General features: G+C 50.5%; 1 long non-coding RNA gene across 1 annotated transcript in view; it reads left to right on the forward strand.

Moving 5' to 3' along the window:
• LOC134929004 (uncharacterized) overlaps positions 1–14,614 on the forward strand; it is a 114,856-nt gene that overhangs the window by 1,088 nt on the left and 99,154 nt on the right. The window contains exon 2 of the long non-coding RNA XR_010178199.1: positions 1,946–2,042. This is a non-coding gene — a long non-coding RNA (uncharacterized LOC134929004). The remainder of the gene's footprint in view (positions 1–1,945; positions 2,043–14,614) is intronic.

Genomic DNA, 14,614 nt, shown 5'->3' on the forward strand with positions numbered 1-14,614 from the left:
AATGGATGGTGTGTGCATAAATTACTAAAAAAGAACACTCTTGGTTTAGATAGCAGCTGTTAAAAAGGGAAAGTACACTACCCTCTAACTGAGACACCCAAACAAACAAAAAATAACAGCGCTGATCTAAAGCATATGTGTACTTTTATTATAGACAATTTAAAAACAATTTATACATATAAATACCATAATCCTAGGTACCGATTAATTCTGCAAGCACGGAATAGTCAGCATAATTAGTACTGTACACTCTTATAGAGAATAGGTGAAAATTTAAACCATAAAATAGTTAATCATATCTCATGAGTGTAATCACTCTAGCCTGACAGTCTCTTCCAGCAGTAATGGAATAACTTGGTATAGATCAGTCAATTAGTAGCAGCTGTTAGTAGTTTTAACAATTTCCACTGAGACAGATTTAGCAGTGGATTCCGCAGTTCAAATTGAGCAATGATAAATTGATGCTTATAAAATTGAGCTATCAGAAATCAGTGAGAATGTCCGTACAGCTATTGCATACAACCTGCCTTAGTGGTTAAAATTTAACCCTTGTGGTCCGATGTATTGGTATCTCCCGACTCCTGGTGCATAAATGTCCGTTTATGTGGGTCTTATCCGGAGTGTCCAAACAAGGGTCCAATTTAGAGCAGGTGAAGTAGGCTTAAGCAGGCTTGAGTAACCGGTACCGGGTAAGGTGAATGGCTCTTACGCGTTTCTCCGCCTGTCACTTGTTCAGCGGCTTCCTCAGAGAGATAATTGTTAAACCACACCCCCTCAAACAAAAGTCTACATGCACGCATGGAGCAGAGAGGCAGAGGTATGGGACAGAGGACGGCGCAGGGTGTAGGGCTGTGAAGCGGCTGTTTGTCCTGTTGCTAGGTACTGTAACAGAGTGTCAGGAAACTGCCCACAATGCCCGCTGCTGTCACTGCTCACAGGATCTATTTATTAAACCTGGCACTGTCTCCCCTTTTCCCTGTCACTCCTGTCCTGCCCCATTACTGTCAACTCTGTGCTGGCCCTGTCTCCCCTCTCTCCTGTCCCTGTCACATCTGTCCTGTCCCTGCCACCTCTGTTCCAGGCCCTGTTAACCCTCTCACCTATGCCTTCGATCTTGTCCTGGTATCTCTGCCCTGGTTCTGCCCCTGTCACTATCTTGTCCCTATCATCTCTATCCTGACCCTGTCACCCCTGTCTCCTCTGTCCTTTACTTTCTCTGTCCCCTCTGTCCTGGCCTTATCACCTGTGTTTTGGCCCTGTCACTGTCACCTCTATCTTGTCCCTGTCATGTCTCTCTTGGTTCTCTATTTTGGCCCTGTCATTTCTGTTCTTCCCAACTGTACTGTCTCACCTCTGTGCTGTCCATAACACCCTTCTCTCCTGTCCCCTCTGTTCTGTCATGTCCCTGTCCTCTCTCTGTCCTGGCCCTGTCACCCATTTTTTATGCTCCCTCTGTACTGTCCTGGCCCAGTCACCCCTGTCCTGTGCCTATTCCCTCTATCTAATGCTGGTCATACGTTAGTACGACTCACATTAGATCCGAGTTGTACTAATGATACCCCCTGCCACCCGCCAGATGCTTTTGCATCGTACAATCTATCGTACCTCCGCAATTGCCGGGTGCCGGGGTCGGCTGATCATACATGTGCAGCACATTTGATCAGCTGATGCAAAGTGCGAGCCGCGGTGATGCGCATCACATCATATTTGCACCCATTAACATGCATAAGGTGCATGCAATGGGTCGAATGATAGGTCGATATAGTGTATTTGTACACGATATCAACCTAGTGTATGGCCAGCATTAGTCCTGGCCCCACCGGACTGTCTCTTTCATCTCAGTACTGGTCCTATCACCACTGTCCTGGCACTGTCCCTCCTGGTCTTGTCACCTTTGTTCTAGCCCCAAATTATATTTAATTTTCCATTTTTTTTCGAGGTGTAGGGGCACAAAATTCGAACTTGCCTCCAGGCGACAGGGATGAACTTACTCCACTGCACAGAGGACATGCTGCTCCAGATCCTGCCAGCCAGACTGATAAGTAAGTGAAGGGAGAGTGAGTGAGTGTGTGTGTGGGTGTATTTATGTATGTGTGCGGTGGGGAGAGGGGGGGCAAATTGTGAATAAACTGCACTTCTGTGGGCGTTATTTGTAAGCTGTGCTACTACTGGGGCGTTACGTGTAAGCTGCGCTACTACTGGGTGCGATATGTGGAAGCGGCGCTACTACTGGGGAATTATGTGTAAGTTGTGATACAACTGGGGCGTTATATGTAAGCAGCGCCTCTACTGGGGGTGTTTTAAATGGGGGTACTATTGTGTGGCCACGTCTCTTCCTTGTGAGACCACATCCTTTTATTGACAAGCGCGGTCCCTTTGTAAAGTATGGGAGGGCGCAAATTTATAGTTTGCAGGGGAGTGCCGAACACCCTAGCACCGGCCCTAGGAGCAAGGGTCAATAGTGGGAAAGATGGTAGAGTCTAAAGACGCACCAATCGGCACTGCAACGTATATGGACGCAGATAGTGGGTGTCTCAGTCCTTGCACATTTGAATACACTTGTGTACACCAGGGAAGGAGATTGTAACAGCATTTGCATAAAGTCGCAGATGGACAACCACCAATGGACACAACCACTTCTGCGTCCACTAGGGTGGCCAATCCCTGGCCATTTTTTCAATCCCGAGTATCGGAATTGAAAAATGGTCATTCCCGGGGTACCCAGGATTGGATTATTTCCTGTGTGGCCGCCCCTATAACTTACCATTCAACACCAGTGGGAGGAAGGGTAGGACTCTTCCTGCGGGTGACGGCTGCCTGCGCAGCGTGGCCTGTGACTTCATGCCACGTTACGCAGAGGGAGTTAAGCAGAATCTGAGCCTCCCGAGGACGCTCAATGCTGCCCGTCAATACAAAATCAAAGGACCGACTGATACCGAAATCCCAAAGTTTGGAGCTTCAAATCCCAGGATTGAATCACGGCTGTTTTTGGGTCTAAATCCTGGGATCCCGCCGACCCCGATCCAGGGATTGGCTTTCCTAGCGTCCACCAATCAGGCTCAGACAGAGAACAAGGAATAAGAGATTTACAAAAATCAAACATAACCACATCTTTCAATACTATTGTTAATTTCTCTAACGTCCTAGTGGATGCTGGGGACTCCGTAAGGACCATGGGGAATAGACGGGCTCCGCAGGAGACTGGGCACTCTAAGAAAGATTTAGTACTACTGGTGTGCACTGGCTCCTCCCTCTATGCCCCTCCTCCAGACCTCAGTTAGAATCTGTGCCCGGCCAGAGCTGGGTGCTTTTAGTGAGCTCTCCTGAGCTTGCTGATAAGAAAGTATTTTAGTTAGGTTTTTTATTTTCAGAGTGCTTCTGCTGGCAACAGACTCTCTGCTACGTGGGACTGAGGGGAGAGAAGCAAACCTACTAACTGTGGCTAGGTTGCGCTTCTTAGGCTACTGGACACCATTAGCTCCAGAGGGTTCGAACACAGGATCTTAACCTTGGTCGTCCGTTCCCGGAGCCGCGCCGCCGTCCCCCTCGCAGAGCCAGAAGACAGAAGCCGGCAGAAGCAAGAAGACATCAAAATCGGCGGCAGAAAACTCCTGTCTTCACATGAGGTAGCGCACAGCACTGCAGCTGTGCGCCATTGCTCCCACACTACCCACACACTCCGGTCACTGTAGGGTGCAGGGCGCAGGACGGGGCGCCCTGGGCAGCAATTATGATACCTCTTGGCAAAAGGCACATATATACAGCTGGGCACTGTATATATGTATGAGCCCCCGCCATTATTTTTACACAGAAAGCGGGACAGAAGCCCGCCGCTGAGGGGGCGGGGCTTCTTCCTCAGCACTCACCAGCGCCATTTTCTCCCACAGCTCCGCTGAGAGGAAGCTCCCCAGGCTCTCCCCTGCAGTCTCAAGGTAGAAAGAGGGTAAAAAGAGAGGGGGGGCACATAAATTTAGGCGCATTGATCATTTATACAGCAGCTACTGGGTAAACACTAAGTTACTGTGTAATCCCTGGGTTATATAGCGCTGGGGTGTGTGCTGGCATACTCTCTCTCTCTGTCTCCCCAAAAGGCCTTGTGGGGGTCCTGTCCTCAATTAGAGCATCCCCTGTGTGTGTGCGGTGTGTCGGTACGTTTGTGTCGACATGTTTGACGAGGAAGGATACGTGGAGGCAGAACAGGTGCAGATGAATGTGGTGTCTCCGCCGACGGTGCCGACACCTGATTGTATGGATATGTGGAAGGTGTTAAATGATAATGTAAACTCCTTGCATAAAAGGTTGGATAAAGCTGAAGCCTTTGGACAGTCAGGGTCTCAACCCATGCCTGATCCTACAGCTCAGAGGCCGGCAGGGTCTCAAAAGCGCCCACTAACCCAAATTGTTGACACAGATATCGACACGGATTCTGACTCCAGTGTCGATGGCGACGAGGCAAAATTGCAGCCTAAAATGGCTAAAGCCATCCGCTACATGATTATAGCAATGAAGGAGGTGTTGCATATTTCAGAGGAAAACCCTGTCCCTGACAAGAGGGTTTATATGTTTGGGGAGAAAAAGCAAGAGGTGACTTTTCCCTCTTCACATGAATTAAATGAATTATGTGAAAAAGCGTGGGATTCTCCTGATAGGAAAGTGCTGATTTCCAAAAGATTACTTATGGCGTATCCTTCCCCGCCAACGGACAGGTTACGCTGGGAATCCTCCCCTAGGGTAGACAAAGCGTTGACACGCTTATCCAAGAAGGTGGCCCTGCCGTCACAGGATACGGCCGCCCTAAAGGATCCTGCGGATAGGAAGCAGGAAGGTATCCTGAAGTCTGTTTATACACATTCCGGTACTCTACTGAGGCCAGCAATTGCTTCGGCCTGGATGTGTAGTGCTGTAGCAGCATGGACAGATACTCTGTCTGAGGAACTAGATACCCTGGACAGGGAGACTATTTTACTGACCCTGGGGCATATCAAAGACGCTGTCCTATATATGAGGGATGCCCAGAGGGACATTTGCCTACTGGGCTCTAGAATAAATGCAATGTCGATTTCTGCCAGAAGGGTCCTGTGGACTCGGCAATGGACAGGTGATGCCGACTCTAAAAAACTCATGGAGGTTTTACCTTATAAGGGGGAGGAGTTGTTTGGGGACGGTCTCTCGGACCTAGTTTCCACAGCTACGGCTGGGAAGTCAAATTTTTTGCCATATATTCCCTCACAGCCTAGGAAAGCACCGTATTATCAAATGCAGTCCTTTCGTTCACAAAAAAGCAAGAAAGTCAGAGGTGCATCCTTTTTTGCCAGAGGCAGGGGTAGAGGAAAAAAGCTGCACCATACAGCTAGTTCCCAGGAACAGAAGTCCTCCCCGGCTTCCACTAAATCCACCGCATGACGCTGGGGCTCCACGTGTGGAGCCGGGAACGGTGGGGGCGCGTCTCTGAAATTTCAGCCACCAGTGGGTTCGTTCACAGGTGGATCCCTGGGCTATACAGATTGTGTCTCAGGGATACAAGCTGGAATTCGAAGTGATGCCCCCTTACCGTTACTTAAAGTCGGCCCTGCCAGCTTCCCCCAGGGAAAGGGAGGTAGTGTTAGCGGCAATTCACAAGTTATATCTTCAGCAGGTGGTGGTAAAGGTTCCCCTCTTTCAACAGGGAAGGGGTTACTATTCCACAATGTTTGTGGTACCGAAACCGGACGGTTCGGTCAGACCCATTTTGAATTTAAAATCCCTGAACATTTATCTGAAGAAATTCAAGTTCAAAATGGAATCGCTCAGAGCGGTCATTGCAAGCCTGGAAGAGGGGGATTTTATGGTGTCTCTGGACATCAAGGATGCTTACTTGCATGCCCCCATTTATCCACCTCATCAGGAGTACCTCAGGTTTGTGGTACTGGACTGTCATTACCAATTCCAGACGTTGCCGTTTGGCCTGTCCACGGCACCGCGAATATTTACCAAGGTAATGGCGGAAATGATGGTGCTCCTTCGAAAGCAAGGAGTTACAATTATCCCATACTTGGACGATATCCTCATAAAGGCGAGGTCCAGGGAGCAGTTGCTGATCAGCGTAGCACACTCTCAGGAAGTGTTGCAACTGCACGGCTGGATTCTGAATATTCCAAAGTCGCAGCTGATTCCTACGACGCGTCTGCCCTTCCTGGGCATGATTCTGGACACAGACCAGAAGAAAGTGTTTCTCCCGGAGGAGAAGGCTCAGGAGCTCGTGACTCTGGTCAGAGACCTCCTAAAACCAAAACAGGTGTCGGTGCATCACTGCACGCGAGTCCTGGGAAAGATGGTGGCCTCATACGAAGCCATTCCCTTCGGCAGGTTCCATGCGAGGATCTTTCAGTGGGATCTGTTGGACAAGTGGTCCGGATCGCATCTTCAGATGCATCGGCTGATCACCCTATCCCCCAGGGCCAGGGTGTCTCTTCTGTGGTGGCTGCAGAGTGCTCACCTTCTCGAGGGCCGCAGGTTCGGCATACAGGACTGGGTCCTGGTGACCACGGATGCAAGCCTCCGAGGATGGGGGGCAGTCACTTCCAAGGGCTGTGGTCAAGTCAGGAGGCTTGTCTGCACATCAATATCCTGGAACTAAGGGCCATATTCAACGCCCTGAGTCAAGCGGAGCCTCTGCTTCGAAACCAACCGGTGCTGATTCAGTCAGACAACATCACCGCAGTGGCCCATGTAAACTGCCAGGGCGGCACAAGAAGCAGGGTGGCAATGGCGGAAGCCACCAGGATTCTTCGTTGGGCGGAGAATCACGTGCAAGCACTGTCAGCAGTGTTCATTCCGGGAGTGGACAACTGGGAAGCAGACTTCCTCAGCAGGCACGACCTCCACCCGGGAGAGTGGGGACTTCATCAAGAAGTCTTCACGCAGATTGCAAATCGATGGGAACTGCCACAGGTGGACATGATGGCGTCCCGCCTCAACAAAAAGCTAAAAAGGTATTGCGCCAGGTCAAGGGACCCTCAGGCGATAGCTGTGGATGCACTAGTAACACCGTGGGTGTTCCAGTCGGTCTATGTGTTTCCTCCTCTTCCTCTCATACCCAAGGTGCTGAGAATCGTAAGAAAAAGAGGAGTGAGAACAATACTCATTGTTCCGGATTGGCCAAGAAGGACTTGGTACCCGGAACTGCAAGAAATGCTCACAGAGGACCCATGGCCTCTGCCTCTCAGACAGGACCTGTTGCAACAGGGGCCCTGTCTGTTCCAAGACTTACCGCGGCTGCGTTTGACGGCATGGCGGTTGAACGCCGGTTCCTAGCGGAAAAAGGTATTCCGGATGAAGTTATTCCTACGCTAATAAAGGCTAGGAAGGACGTGACAGCAAAGCACTATCACCGTATATGGCGAAAATATGTTGCTTGGTGTGAGGCCAGGAAGGCCCCTACAGAGGAATTCCAGCTGGGCCGGTTCCTGCACTTCCTACAGTCAGGAGTGACTATGGGCTTATAATTGGGGTCCATAAAGGTCCAGATTTCGGCCCTATCCATTTTCTTTCAAAAAGAACTGGCTTCTCTTCCTGAGGTTCAGACGTTTGTTAAGGGAGTGCTACATATTCAGCCCCCTTTTGTGCCACCAGTGGCACCTTGGGATCTCAATGTGGTGTTGGGTTTCCTGAAATCCCACTGGTTTGAGCCACTTAAGACCGTGGAGCTAAAGTATCTCACGTGGAAAGTGGTCATGCTATTGGCCTTAGCTTCGGCTAGGCGTGTGTCAGAATTGGCGGCTTTATCATGTAAAAGCCCCTATCTGGTTTTCCATATGGACAGGGCAGAATTACGGACTCGTCCGCAATTTCTGCCGAAGGTGGTGTCATCTTTTCATTTGAACCAACCTATTGTGGTGCCTGCGGCTACTCGTGACTTGGAGGATTCCAAGTTGCTTGATGTAGTCAGGGCTTTGAAGATTTATGTAGCCAGAACGGCTGGAGTCAGGAAAACTGACTCGCTGTTTATCCTGTATGCATCCAACAAGCTGGGTGCTCCTGCTTCAAAGCAAACTATTGCTCGCTGGATCTGTAACACGATTCAGCAGGCTCATTCTGCGGCTGGATTGCCGCATCTAAGATCGGTAAAGGCCCATTCCACTAGGAAAGTGGGCTCTTCTTGGGCGGCTGCCCGAGGGGTCTCGGCATTACAGCTTTGCCGAGCAGCTACTTGGTCGGGTTCAAACACATTTGCAAAGTTCTACAAGTTTGATACCCTGGCTAGGAGGACCTTGTGTTTGCCCATTCGGTGCTGCAGAGTCATCCGCACTCTCCCGCCTTTTTGGGAGCTTTGGTATAATCCCCATGGTCCTTACGGAGTCCCCAGCATCCACTAGGACGTTAGAGAAAATAAGATTTTACTCACCGGTAAATCTATTTCTCGTAGTCCGTAGTGGATGCTGGGCGCCCGTCCCAAGTGCGGACTTTCTGCAACACGTGCATATAGTTATTGCTTACTAAAGGGTTATGTTATGTTGGCATCCGTTGGTGATGCTCTGTTGTTGTTCATACTGTTAACTGGGTATGTTATCACAAGTTATACGGTGTGATTGGTGTGGCTGGTATGAGTCTTACCCTGGATTCCAAAATCCTTTCCTTGTAATGTCAGCTCTTCCGGGCACAGTTTCCTTAACTGAGGTCTGGAGGAGGAGCATAGAGGGAGGTGCCAGTGCACACCAGTAGTACTAAATCTTTCTTAGAGTGCCCAGTCTCCTGCGGAGCCCGTCTATTCCCCATGGTCCTTACGGAGTCCCCAGCATCCACTACGGACTACGAGAAATAGATTTACCGGTGAGTAAAATCTTATTATTTGCAATGACATATTTAAGTATTTCTATATAATGACATAATTTACGGCAGGGGCGGCAAACCAGTCAGAAGCGAAGAGCCAGAAAAGATCTGTAGTCAAGAGCAAGAGCCACTATGATGCGCGCGCCAACGGCGTGCACGCAACATTGGGGGCGTGGCATAGTTGTCACAAAGCCACACCCCATTTTGCGCGCACACCTTTCGGTATGACGTTTGTAGGAGTATGACCTCATATCATAACCCCGTTTTTTCGTCATGTTGTACAGTGCCACATACATATAATTCCCCAGTACAGTACATATAAAAATGCCAAAAAATGGGTGCCTCCACAGTGCCAGATAGATACATATGTGTATCTGGCACTGTGGGGACATATGTGTATCTGGCACTGTAGGGGCATATATGTCCCCACAGTGCCAGATACATATATGTCCCCAGTGCAGATACATATGACCCCACAGTGCCAGATATGCCCCCAGTGCTAGATACACATGTCCCCACAGTGCCTGCTATGCCCCCAGTGCAGAAACACATGTCCCCACAGTGTCCAGCTATGCCCCAGTGCCAGATATGCCCCCAGTGCAGATACATATGTCCCCAAAGTGCCAGCTATGTCCCCAGTGCCAGCTATGTCCCCAGTGCCAGCTATGCCCCAGTGCCAGATATGCCCCCAGTGCCAGATATGCCCCCAGTGCAGATACATATGTCCCCACAGTGCCAGCGATGCCCCCAGTGCCAGCTACACATGTCCCCACAGTGCCAGATATGCCCCCAGTGCAGATACATATGTCCCCAAAGTGCCATCTATGTCCCCAGTGCCAGATACACATCCCCACAGTGCCAGCTATGCCCCAGTGCCAGCTATGCCCCAGTGCCAGATACATATGTCCCCACAGTGCCATCTACACATGTCCCCCCAATGCCAGATATGCCCCAGTGCCAGATATGCCCCCAGTGCCAGCGATGCCCCCAGTGCCAGCTACACATGTCCCCACAGTGCCAGATATGCCCCCAGTGCAGATACATATGTCCCCAAAGTGCCATCTATGTCCCCAGTGCCAGATACACATCCCCACAGTGCCAGCTATGCCCCAGTGCCAGATACATATGTCCCCACAGTGCCATCTACACATGTCCCCCCAATGCCAGATATGCCCCAGTGCCAGAAGAGCCCCCAGTGCAGATACACATGTTCCCACAGTGCCAGCTATGCCCCCAGTGCCAGCTACACATGCCCCCACAGTGCCAGATATGCCCCCATAGTGCCAGATACACATGTCCCCACATTGCCTGCTTTGCCCCCAGTGCCAGTTATGCCCCCAGTGCAGATGCACATCCCCACAGTGCTCACCAGCCCCCGCGCCCCACTCACCGCGCTGCTGCTCAGTGCTCTGCTCACTCTCCGGCGGAGGCGTCTCTCCTGAATTAGGCGCCGGTCAGTGAGCCAATCAAAGCTCGCGGTCCGGCAGCCAATCAGGAGCCTTAGCTGCCGGTCCGCGAGCGCTGATTGGCTCACGGCCCGGTGCCGTATGAAGAGAGACACCGCCGCCGGAGAGGCGTGCGTGTGTTTCGGGCTCGGAGCAGCAGTGGCCAGGAGCTGCTCGAGCCGCATGCGGCAGATAAAAGAGCCGCATGCGGCTCGAGAGCCGCGGGTTGGCCACCGCTGATTTAGGGTATAAATAGTTTTAATCCGAGTCACTATTTCTAGAAAAAAGCAAATACATTCTAAAGAGTTTGAACCCAACAGGTTATGATCCCACTGTCTGTCTGAATAATGTCACTTTTAAATGTTGGTCTTAAAATTGATGTCATGCTCTGAGCAAATAGAGCTCCTTGATAAGTAACAACCAGGTCAATTAAATTCCAGCCCGATGGGTCTTCAATAACATATAAGAATAAACTGCTCCAGTTTATTCTTATGCAGAAATGACAATCTTTGCTTTTATCATTAAACTATACTCCCGAAAATCCGGGGGGGCGGTCCTGGCCTCTCAGAAGAGTGGGCAAGGCTCCAGGCTGGGCCCACCCCACTCAAATTCCCAGAAGTCCCCTGCAGACAATGCTGTCTGGTGGGGGAGGGAGGTCAGATGAAGCGATTTGCGCTGCCATGCCCCGGACCCACCCCCATTTGGCATTACTGCCCCATGCCATGTTCCCTCATTCCGCAGCCGCACCCTCCACTTTGCCGTCCTGACTGCCTCCTATCGAAGGAGGCAGCCAGAATCTCGGCATGTATGCATTAAGCACTGCCCGGAACTCATGGTCTTTCATGTTTAGGAACCCTGGACTTTAGGACCTTATTTTAAATTCCTACATAATTTTACGTAAACCTAATTTCTCTAACGTCCTAGAGGATGCTGGGGACTCCGTAAGGACCATGGGGATAGACGGGCTCCGCAGGAGACATGGGCACTTTAAGAAAGACTTTGACTCTGGGTGTGCATTGGCTCCTCCCTCTATGCCCCTCCTCCAGACCTCAGTTTGATACTGTGCCCAGAGGAGCTTGGTGCATTTCAGGGACTCTCCTGAGTTTCCTGTTAGAAAGCATTTTTGTTAGGTTTTTTATTTTCAGGGAGCCTGCTGGCAACAGATTCCCTGCATCGAGGGACTGAGGAGAGAGAAACAGACCCACTTCTCTGAGTTTCAGGGCTCTGTTTCTTAGGCTACTGGACACCATTAGCTCCAGAGGGATCGGTACGCAGGTCTCACCCTCGCCGTCCGTCCCGGAGCCGCGCCGCCGTCCTCCTCACAGAGTCGGAAGAAAGAAGCCGGGTGAGTATGTGAGGAAAAGATCATCACAGGCGGCAGAAGACTTCAGATTCTTCACGGAGGTAACGCACAGCACTGCAGCTGTGCGCCATTGCTCCCATTCACCCACACACTCCGGTCACTGTCAGGGTGCAGGGCGCCGGGGGGGGCGCCCTGGGCAGCAATTTAAGACTCCTATATGGCATATAAGTGTATATGCATGTACAGCTGGGCACTGTATATGTATATAGAGAGCCCCCGCCATGATTTAAAATATATTGAGCGGGACAGAAGCCCGTCGCCGAGGGGGCGGGGCTTCTCCCTCAGCACTCACCAGCGCCATCTTTTCTCCACAGCTCCGCTGAGAGGAAGTTCCCCGGACTCTCCCCTGCTTGACACACGGTGAAAGAGGGTTTTTAAGTAGAGGGGGGGGGCACATATTTGGCAAAATATATATATTACAAGCGCTACTAGGTAAACACACTGTGTTTTTCCTGGCTCATATAGCGCTGGGGTGTGTGCTGGCATATTCTCTCTCTGCCTCTCCAAAGGGCCTGGTGGGGAACCTATCTTCAGAAGGGCTTCCCTGTGTGTGTGTGTTAGGTGTGTCGGTGCGCGTGTGTCGACATGTCTGAGATTGAAGGCTCATCTAAGGAGGAGGGGGAGTGTATGAATGCTGGGTCTCCGTCAGCAGTGCCGACTCCTGGCTGGATGGATATGTGGAATGTTTTGAGTGCAAATGTTAATTTACTGCACAAAAGATTAGACAAAGCTGAAGCTGGTTTACAGTCAGGGAGTCAACCCATGCATGTCCCAATGTCACCTGGACCTTCGGGGTCTCAGAAGCGCCCACTATCCCAAATAGCTGACACAGATACCGACACGGACTCAGACTCCAGTGTCGACTATGATGATGCAAAATTGCAGCCAAGGGTGGCAAAATGTATTCGATATATGATTATCGCTATAAAAGATGTTTTGCATATCACTGAGGAACCCCCTGTCTCTGACACGAGGGTGCACATGTTTAAGGGAAAGAAACCAGAGGTCACCTTTCCTTCCTCACATGAACTGAACGATTTATGCGAAAAAGCGTGCGAAACTCCAGACAAAAAACTGCAGATTCCAAAAAGGATTCTTGGAGCGTATCCTTTCCCGTCACAGGACAGAATACGGTGGGAATCCTCCCCTAGGGTGGACAAAGCTTTAACGCGCTTATCAAAAAAGATAGCGCTTCCATCCCAAGATACAGCTACCCTCAAGGAGCCTGCTGACCGCAAGCAGGAGGTTACCTTGAAGTCCATTTACACACATTCGGGTACGTTACTCAGACCGGCTATTGCGTCGGCCTGGGTTTGTAGTGCTGTAGCAGCATGGACCGATTCCTTATCAGCAGATATTGAGACTCTTGATAAGGATACCATTTTAATGACCCTAGGGCATATAAAAGATGCTGTCCTATATATGAGAGATGCTCAAAGAGACATTAGTTTACTGGGTTCCAGAATAAACGCTATGTCTATTTCTGCTAGGCGTGGCTTATGGACCCGGCAGTGGACAGGTGATGCCGACTCCAAGAGGCATATGGAGTTGTTGCCTTACAAAGGTGAGGAATTGTTCGGAGAGGCCCTCTCGGATCTCGTCTCCACGGCTACGGCAGGTAAATCAAATTTTTTGCCATATATTCCCTCACAACCTAAGAAAGCGCCTCATTATCAAATGCAGTCCTTTCGTCCCAATAAAAGCAAGAGAGCACGTGGATCGTCCTTTCTTGCCAGAGGTAAGAGCAGAGGAAAAAAGCTGCACACCACAGCTAGTTCCCAGGAACAGAAGTCCTCCCCGGCCTCTGCTAAATCCACCGCATGACGCTGGGGCTCCCCTGAGGGAGTCGGCTCCTGTGGGGGCACGTCTTCGACTGTTCAGCCACGTCTGGGTCCACTCACAGGTGGATCCATGGGCAATAGAAATTGTTTCCCAGGGTTACAAGCTAGAATTCAAAGACGTGCCCCCTTGCCGATTTTTCAAATCGGCCCTACCGAAACAACCCCTGGAAAGGGAGATAGTTTTACAGGCAATTCACAAATTGTGTCTGCAACAAGTGGTGGTAGAGGTTCCCCTGCTTCAAAGAGGGCAGGGGTACTACTCAACTCTTTGTGGTTCCGAAACCGGACGGTTCGGTCAGACCCATTTTGAATTTAAAACCCCTGAACCTTTACTTAAAACGGTTCAAGTTCAAGATGGAATCGCTCAGGGCGGTCATCGCCAGCCTAGAAGGGGGAGATTTTTTGGTATCTCTGGACATAAAGGATGCGTACCTGCATGTCCCCATATATCCTCCTCATCAGGCGTACCTGAGATTTGCGGTACAGGATTGTCATTACCAATTTCAGACGTTGCCGTTTGGGCTTTCCACGGCCCAGAGAATTTTCACCAAGGTAATGGCAGATATGATGGTGCTCCTGCGCACGCAGGGTGTCACAATTATTCCGTACTTGGACGATCTCCTCATAAAAGCGAGATCAAGGGAGAAGTTGCTTAGCAGCGTATAACTTTCACTGAATGTGTTACAGCGACACGGCTGGATTCTCAATATTCCAAAGTCGCAGCTGAATCCTACAACTCGGCTGCCCTTCTTGGGCATGATTCTGGACACGGACCAGAAAAGGGTTTTTCTTCCGACGGAAAAGGCACAGGAACTCATGACTCTAGTCATGAACTTGTTGAAACCAAAACAAGTGTCAGTGCATCATTGCACTCAAGTTCTGGGAAAGATGGTGGCAACATACGAAGCCATTCCATACGGCAGATTCCATGCAAGGACCTTCCAATGGGACCTATTGGACAAATGGTCCGGGTCGTATCTGCAATTGCATCAGAGGATCACCCTGTCCCCCAGGGCCAGAGTATCTCTCCTGTGGTGGCTAAACAGTGCTCACCTTCTAGAGGGCCGCAGGTTCGGCATTCAGGACTGGATCCTGGTGACCACGGACGCGAGCCTCCGAGGTTGGGGAGCAGTCACACAGGGAAGAAATTTCCAAGG

The sequence above is a fragment of the Pseudophryne corroboree genome, chromosome 5 (assembly GCF_028390025.1).
Source record: "Pseudophryne corroboree isolate aPseCor3 chromosome 5, aPseCor3.hap2, whole genome shotgun sequence".
Classification (NCBI taxonomy): Eukaryota; Metazoa; Chordata; class Amphibia; order Anura; family Myobatrachidae; genus Pseudophryne; species Pseudophryne corroboree.